This window comes from Mus musculus, chromosome 3 (genome assembly GCF_000001635.26).
Source record: "Mus musculus strain C57BL/6J chromosome 3, GRCm38.p6 C57BL/6J".
Lineage (NCBI taxonomy): Eukaryota > Metazoa > Chordata > Mammalia > Rodentia > Muridae > Mus > Mus musculus.
The window spans coordinates 107,380,597-107,389,658 of NC_000069.6; the positions used below are offsets into that span (position 1 = coordinate 107,380,597).

Genomic DNA, 9,062 nt, shown 5'->3' on the forward strand with positions numbered 1-9,062 from the left:
ACAGCAAATTGCTCTCCATTCACTATCTCCCCCAAAACACCTTAAAATGATTGTTTTGGGCCTGAGCCAGGGGACTGATGTTTTCCAAACCACAAGGAACATTTCTTGGCTCATTAGCTTCATCACTTTCCTGTTCCAGAGCCCCTCACCATTCCCCCAGGAGCCTGAATAAAATGCCCCCACCAAGATCTAAGCAACTCCGGGAAGGAAACATAGGGCCCAGGCCCGGGCTGCAGCTGTTTGCCTCAAGGAGGACTCAAGCGGGGTGAAGCTGGTAAGATCAAAGGCAACTCCAGGCAGGAAAGAGACAGACAGCAACTCAGGCCCAGTGGGTCCGAGGATTTCTACTAGAGGGCATAGAACAGAAGACAGTGGGGATACGGGGCCAAAGATGGTAGGTCAGTAAATGTGAGAAGGATGGACTTACAGGACACTGGTGAGTGTTAGTGTCTCAGGAGAGACAGAACTAATAGGCTGCATATCTATATTATGAGAGTGGACATAGTAAAGGAATTCATTGTCTTGTGTGGCTATGGACACTGAGAAGTTTCAAGATAAGCCATTTGCAAGCTTGAGACCTGAGATGGAGTGGCACAGCTCAGTCCAAGTCCTCAAAAGGGAGGAAGTGCATGACAAGTTCTCAGACTGAGGCTGAAGGCCAGGGAACCCGGGAGACCACTGATGCAAGTCCTAGAGTCCAAAGGCTGCAGATCCCACTGTTCTGAGGAGAGTGCTGCCCTGCTCCAGGGGAGGAGGAGAAAGAGATTTCAGCTTGCCTCTGTCTCTTCGTTTTTTGTCCTTTGTTCTAGCTGTTTTTCCTGAGAACTGGACATGCCTGCCTTCCATGAGAATGTTTCTTCCCCTCCCAGTCTACTGACTCATATGCCAAGCTCTTGTGCACAGATGTACCCAAAAGGAATGTGTACTTTACCAGCTCTCTAGGTATTACTTTCTGTGTATTGTTTACTATAATCAAATTATTAACCCTTTAAAAATGTTGCAGCGTGGCAAAATTATAAATCAAAATTAAGGGCTGGAGAGATGGTTCAGTGGTTAAGAGCACTGACTGCTCTTCCAGGGGTCCTGAGTTCAAATCCCACAATCACATGGTGGCTCACAACCATCTCTGATGTGATCTGATGCCCTCTTTTGGTGTGTCTGAAAACAGCTACAGTGTACTTATATATAATAAATAAATCTTTAAAAAAATAAAATAAATCAAAATCATGAATCAAAAATATTAATGGTTCAGTATGGCAATTATATAAGGAATGGTAGTAAAATCACTACATAAGATCCAGGACAGCTAACTAAATGTGAATTCCAGATAAACAAGAGGTTCCTTGTTCTGAGTAGGTCCCATGGAATATTGGGGAATGATATACAGTTAAGAAAGTCTTTAGATTTGAATTTCAAAATTTGCTGGCCATCTTGTTTTTATTCTCCAAATCTGGCAATTCTTAACATTGAAAGGAGCAGCCAGAAGACAGTGGAGCAGTACACCCAAGGGCAGACCATTAGGATAGGGTATCAGCCGCATGGGTGGCCCACACTTTTCATCCCAGTTCTCAGGAGGCAGGGGCAGGGGCAGGGGCAGGGGCAGGGGCAGGGGCAGGGGCAGGGGCAGGGGGCAGGGGCAGGGGCAGGGGCAGGGGCAGGGGCAGGCAGATCTTTGAGCATTTGAGGCCAGCCTGATCTATAAAGGAAGTTCCAGGTCAGCCAGGTTTACCCAGTGAGACCCTGTTTTAACCCTCTCAAAATTAGGTAAGGTATCATAGGATCATAGGCTAGAATTATGTGCTACCTGGACCTCTATGGACCTTGACTTTTCTTTTTTCTTTTTTTTTTTTGCAGGATTAGATACTGAGGACATGTCTGTGCTAACTTTGTCTTCTTGGCTTCCCCCACTACTCTTTTCACCTAGGGACCTCTCTCTAAAGCCAACAGAGAGGTGGTATGTAGCCTCCCACTACCTTGCAGCTACCAAGCACAATCATACAGTCTCTTTCTGTTGGAAGAGCTTCCAAGAACCAGTGTACAGGCCTGGAAATGAATCTGGGTTTATCAACCCACTGGCTGTGCATCTAAGCATTTAATTAACTATGTGCCTTGGTTTCTGGGACATGGGGGCGAAATAGAAACAACCCATCATAATCATTTAATGGGTTAATATTTATAAAGCCGAAGGTACAAAGTGCTCAATAAGTGTTAACTGAAAAAATCCCCAAAGCTCTCTAATAACCACAGGGAACCAGAAAAAGAATAATAAAAATTAGTAAATGGGAGAAAGTGACACACATATCAGATTATCTCAAGGCTCTCTCTCAAAGCCATTACCCTCTTTTAGAAATAATGGGAACCATCAGTCTTATACTCCCTTTCTATACCTGACTGGCACTCACTACATCACTTGGCCTCCTCAATCCCCTCCTTCTCCATGGTCACTCTGTGCCACATCATTCCAGATGACAAGTTATCAATTAGAGTCCATTTACCCCCTGGAGCCAAAGAGGCAGTGTGCTTGCCCCTTAGAGGAATATTAAACTCATGATTCTTTATTCAGTCAACAAATTGCTATCAAATTAGCTCTGGGTATATCTGTATTGAACTAATGCATCCAGTAGAATTTGCCTTTCTTTCCCCTTATAGAACTTACAGCCTGGTTGAAGGTCTCATCTCATTGGTTGCTCCTAACTCCTGCCATCTGCATGGTTCAGAGACTGGAGTATCAAATTGGTGAAAATTAGACTAGCAACTCTGACCAACCAGAAGTGGTTACATAGAGGACTGTGCTTAACCAAGCCCCTGTTCAATGAGCGAACTGCTGCGATTGATTAATGATGTCTGCTATAGGAGCAGGAGAAAAATGTAATATTAGATGTCACATTGATAAGAACACCGGACTTTTCCTTGGCTTGCCAAATCCTGGAATAAAAGCTCACAGCTGAAGTTCTTTTATAGGGGTATGAATCCAAACCTGAAGGATGGCAGCAATTGCAGTAAAGAGCTGACTCCCCAGCTCCAGGAAATGCACCTCTTCAGAGCTGACAGACCAAAAAGCCCCAGAGGAGGAAAGAAATAGACACGGGACAGTGATGCAAGATTGCAGCTAGGACTGACAGCATGGCTGACAGATAAGAAGAGCCGTCATGGGCTCAGTCCCAGCCCTTATCAAGCTTCCTTAACTGGGGATGCTTTTCCTGATGAGAGATACTGTCTATATTCTGTAGGTGACTGGTAAGATGATTCAGGTGAGCCTGGGTCTACTTGGCTTAGAAGATGGCCTCTCTCAGGAGGGAGAGATGGATGAAGATGGCCTCCTGGCACCTGAAACAAGTGCCCTGGATCTTGCTATTAAAACTCAAGGTGGGGCAGATGAGATGGCTTGGGGTAAAGGTGCCTGCCACCAAGCAAGACAACTTGAGTTTGATTCCCAGGACCCAGCTGGTGAAAAGGAGAAAACCGACTTCTTCTCTGACCTCTATATATATCTCCATGGCATTCCACTTGTACACACACACACACACACACACACACACACTTTCTTTCTACTCGGGTCATCAGGCTCAGCAGCAAGCACCTTTATCCACTGAGCCATATCTTTAGCCCTGTGTCATAGTCTCGAAGAGTACAGAAGCCCCATGTGGGGTGGGACATGGGGAGGAATTCAAGGTTATTAGTAAGAGATGACCCAGCTCTCCCAGGGTGGATAATACTGAGAAGGAAATGTTGAAGGCTGTCCATTTCACCAACAAATCTTATTGTCTTTTTTTCCCCTCAAAGTACATCCCACTGTTAATTTGTTAGAGCCTGGAGTTGCCCACAGGCACTGAAAGTGGCAGAGGGAATAACAGCAATTTCTATTATCTTCCTAATGCAGGCATCAAAACCTGCTCCAGCTAGGCTAGTTCACATTTCCAGCTAAAAAGCAAGCAATTTCAAAGACTTTTTTTTTTTTTTCTGGATCTGGATATTTTCTTGATGCTGTGCATTTCTTTCTTGGCTTCACTCAGAAGATCACCCCTATCAAGGGAACCCAAGTCCTTATGATTACTGAAATGCAAAAAGGAGAAAGCTAAATTTAGATCTTGGTTGGGTGTGGGGTAGTAGATAGCAATGAAAGCAGACACTGTAGAAAATGGACAGTTAACAACAAAATCTGAGCCCTTTGTTAATTAAAAACATAGGCCCTCCTGGTGAAAATGTACACCTCAGATCTCTGCACTATAGAGTTTTTGAAATTGTCTCTTATCAACTCATTTCCCCCACTGCATGAACCCCCTAAGTTCTGTGTTCGTCAACTTTTGATTTGGCTTTGGCATGGTGACATGATCTGCTGCTCCTGCCTGAGAGATTAAGCTGTTGGGGCTGGTAGGACACTTGTTTCTGTAATGTACTGAATACAAAATGTCCTGCTCTCTGCTGCAGTTGATGCTCATGCATTTAGATGTGCCACAGGACTCAGTCAGGCTGACAGGTCCCCAGAGAGATTGATGGCGTATCAGAACTTGTCACGAGAAATGGATCCCAAACAGGCTGGAATCAGCGGCAAATTGCATGGCACTGAAGCCCAGTGTGGGTGGCAGGGGTTGTTTTTTGCATTCATTGGTAGTCATATTGTGGGGGCAGGGACCTACATATCCACTGTATGGTTGGTATTATTGATAACCTACTGCCTAGGAAGCAAGTCTATGGACACACCTGTGAGGAATTTTCTAAATTAAGATCGTATTCTGAGGTCTGGAAGGAATTGTCTTGTTTATCCTAATTGGTGGAAAAGCCCATCTTTATTGAGGGTAGACCCATTCCCTGGCAGGAATCCTGGAGTATATAAAATGGAGAAGAGAAGATTAGCTCTAGTATAAATGCACTAAATCATTGCTCACTATTCCGATCTGTGGATACAATGTGACCAGTGTTCTCAAACTCTTGCCATGTCAACTGAGCCATGAGCCAAATAAACCCTTCCTCTCCTAAGACTTCCTCTCAGAGCACTTTATCCTTGAAACAGGAAAAGACACTGAGACATCCACTATTAGGAGTTTAATTTTAACTGGGCATGTTAATTAGGTGGGCCAAAGGGGGCTTTTGATTGCTGGATTTCAATACTTTGACAGCTGTACCTTGGGAGTCAGCCTTAGGAGTAGGAATGTCATCTAATGGTTTTTAGCAAGACAGAGGGAATGGGGAAAGGGTAAGGCCCATCAGAGCCATGTTCACCATGCTCAGGCCTGTTAGAGTCCCTTTAGCACGCTTTCCATTTTTAATGACACCATAGATAGCAGTTTGAATTCCTAGGTTTGTCCTGGAATGCCTCAGGTTCTATGTACGATCAGTACAGACTGAAATCCTCAGAAAACCCAATAATCTTTAGGGTGACTGGTTTTGTTATTGACCTTAGTTGAACAAGGTGTTCTATCTCTCAGGGTTAGAGCATGTTCTGTAAGACACCACTCACTCACATCCAATATGTGTTTGCTTTGAGTTCTTTCCCTAGCTTGGATTTGGCAACTTCAGCCAGTCTTCACCTTTTCTGTCCCACTGCATCACCAGGAGCACACATTCCCAAGATGGACAGAGCCATCAGCGATCACCATTAACGGACATAGGGGAATTGTGTCCACCTGGACATGGGAATTCTGACCCAGAGGCCAACTCTGGTCAATTCTCTATTCATGTTCTATGTGCTAGGATCCTAGTCCTGTGCTTTCCGAATTCTTTGTATCATTGAAAGTTAGAAAGCTCTCATTGGAAACATGCCAGAATTAAGGCCCATTCTAGGTGGCAACAGAATTTTAGTATAAGCTGTGGGGAGAATCCGTGTCTCCCTTGTCTGCTTCCTGTGCACCGAGGTCAAGCTCAGACAGCACCAAGCCAGGACTGGTCTCTCTTCACAGTAAGTGTTTATGAAAAGTGAAGGATCCCTGGGAGGGAACACTTCCTCCCTGGGGACCGCACAGAGTTGGTGAAAAGACACTTCCTAGCTCTAACTAGATGTCCTCTTTCGACTCCTCAGCTCGTTTTCTCCAGGAAGCTTTATCTGCAGTTACAGGGGTGCAGCTTTCTTTCCTACTTCCTCTCCAACTCAGCTTCTTAATGGTCTCTTGTTCTGCCAAAGCCAATTGTCATGGGAACCGCTGAGGCTTAGACAGACATCACCGCTAGCTCCAGAGCCTTTCCTTGGAGATTTGGGAGCAGTCATTCTGATAATACATGAAGTCAGATTACATGAAGACAAAGGCATTTAGGGATGGCTTTACTGGAGGTAAAGGACAGAAAGTCACTCATCCATGTCAAAATATGAAGCATCACTAGGAAAGAGGGGTCAGCTCAATCTCTTGGACGGAATTATGGGAAATCAGAGCTGTTCTGGCTTGAGATATCTCCCACACCCTGCTCTTTTCTTTCCTTCTTCTCTCCCTTTCTTTCTCTCATCTCCCTGGATGTAAACCTTGGAGAAATGCTGAGACAGGGTCTTACCATATAGTTCAGATTGACTTCAAATTAGATTCTCCTACCTCTGCTACTCAAGTGCTAGGATTACAGTCACAGGCCATCATGTTTGTCTGGAAGTTCTCTTTAGATTATGAAATTAAAAGTTTGCTTCACAGCCACACAAGCTTCGTTTGTTTGTTTCTTTGGTTTTTTGTTTTTGTTATTTTTTTTGTTTTTGTTTTTTGATACAGAGTCTCACTCTGTAACTCTGGCTGGCCTGGAATTCAGTCTGTAGATCAGGCTGGCCTCAAACTCACAGAGATCCACCTACCTCTGTTCCTGAGTGCCAAAATTAAAGGTATTTAATTTGCAACAGCACACCTAATGCTTTTCTTCCCTACATAAGCCCTTTTTGAAATGACCTCGTTGATTCTTTTTCCTCTGGAGCCTCCACGATATCTTATCTATGTGCATGCATAGACCACTTTTCTCGCCGCCTTATACTCAAGATGCGTTTCTGTTTCCTGATTACTTCAGGTGTATCTTAGCTTTCTGTGTGTGAGCAGAATATCTACCTCCCAGAGTCCTCTGTACATCAAGGGAAAATTCCTAAAGCCTGTGTGGGCCAGCGCTCTCCTCAGCCCCAGGCACTGCTCCTTCTGCCTTATACTACACCAGAAATGGCCCTTCGGGATTGTCTGCTTCCTGGCAAGACTAGACTTAGACATTTCTAGGAGCAGCTAGCCCACTCTTTGTTGAAATGATCTTCTAAGGAAGAAGGGAGTGTTCGTTGGCAACACACTTGAACACTGAAACCCCTATAGCTGGAGACAGGCAAGTGTGGGGGTATTTTGGATAGAAATGAACGAATCCAAACAGATCTGGGCTCAGCAAATCTTACTTCCCATTTTTAGCTTTTTGCTCTTTAAGAGAACTTTTCTAGACTGGGTTTTCCTGATGAGCTGCCAGGACTCTGGAGTCCAACTGTTCTCAAGAGTCTAAAGAGTGGGGTTTCACTTTATCCCTCCCACTTACCAGCCATGGGTCCAGAGCAAGTCCCTCCCCCACCACAGCATAGATGATTCCCAAGGTTCCTTTGTTAACCACCATTGTCTAGCCTTTCCCTAGCTACACTGTCAGTTCCAGGCAGTCTTCATCTCATGGGGTTGGGACGACAGGTACTTAGAACTCCTAATTGTTTCACTTCTGAAGACTGTTTGTTTTAATTCTCTCTTTGTTCAATTTCTCTAGAGTCTGTGTGGCCAGCCTCTAGACCTTGCCAGTTGTTGTAGTTAGCTTGCCTGATGCTTTAATAAAACATGTTGACCGAAAGCAACTTGGGAAGGAAAGGGTTTATTTAATTTCACAGGTTGTAGCTCATCATTGAGGGAAGCTAGGTCAGGAACGCAAGGCAGAGGCTTCGGCAAAGACCACAAGGGAGTAATGCTCACTGGCTTGTCTCAGACGTCCCAGGCCTATTTGCCTGCACTCGTATCACCTGCTTAAGGATGACACCGCCAACAGTGGACTGGCCTTTCTATGTCAATTAGCAATCAAGAGAATGCCCACAGGCTAGCTGATGGAGGCAGTTCTGTCTACTTCCATTCCAAATCTATGCCTTTAAGTCTACCAAGAAGCTGAATGTTCTTATCAATAAGCTTCTCCATTGTCTCCAAAATGTGTAACTCTCAATTAAGACTACTCCAGAGCAATCTGTAGGGGGTTGAGGTATGCTACGGGAAGACCTGGCATCCTACAGTCAGGCCGTGAGGATCCTTATTAAATGTTGATTTCTGATGCTCTGTGGTTGGGTCAGAGGACCAAGGTTCACTCTGATTAGCAATCTCTCTTGGCCTTGCATCCTTGTTTCCCCATTGCTTCTGCTTGTATTGGTTGCTCCTTTCTTGGCATTCATTTGCATACCTTCCTGAAAGCACTTAAACCCACCACTAAGCTCCTTACCTCCCAAATAAACCCCAATAGCCACTGTGGACATCTTAGGGTTACTATTGGAGTGATAAACACTATGACCAAAACAAGGTGGGGGAAAAGGGCTTATTCTGCTTACTCTTGTACATCACAGCTCCCCATCGAAGGAAGTCAGGACAGGAACTCAAACAGGGCAGAAATCTGGATGCAGGAGCTGATGCAGAAGCCATGGAGGGATGTTGCTTACTGACTTGCTTCCATGGGTTTGTTCAGCCTACTTTCTTATAGAACCCAGGACCACCAGCCCAGGGGTAGCACTATCCATCATGGGCTAGGTCCTCCCTCATCAATCACTAATTTAAAAATGCACCTTACAGCTGTGTCTTATAGAAGAATTTTCTTATTTGAGTCCTCTAAGATGACTCTAGCTTGTGTCAAGTTGACATAAAACTAGCCAGGACAGTGAAAGACAAACTGAAGGACTTTCAGTGAATGTGTAGACATAGAGACCCGAGTTGTGGGTTGCCCTGGTGCTGTGCTGTTTGTATTCTGATGTTAATTCTGCTTCCTCAAGAGGGGCTGCCCTGATGAGGAGTTGATCACGTACTTAGGTGATTTCATGTAAACCTTCTCCCCATTTAACTGGTCAAATTAAGGCCAGAGACTGTGATTGGGCAGTGGAAGGGAAAGGTGAGGCT

General features: G+C 44.8%; 1 long non-coding RNA gene across 1 annotated transcript; it reads left to right on the forward strand.

Moving 5' to 3' along the window:
- The first annotated feature begins 212 nt into the window (after positions 1-212).
- On the forward strand, positions 213-1,963 carry Gm40120. The gene is made up of 3 exons (XR_867555.1): positions 213-274; positions 810-942; positions 1,855-1,963. It is a non-coding gene; the product is annotated as a predicted gene, 40120 (long non-coding RNA).
- The last annotated feature ends 7,099 nt before the right edge of the window (positions 1,964-9,062 follow it).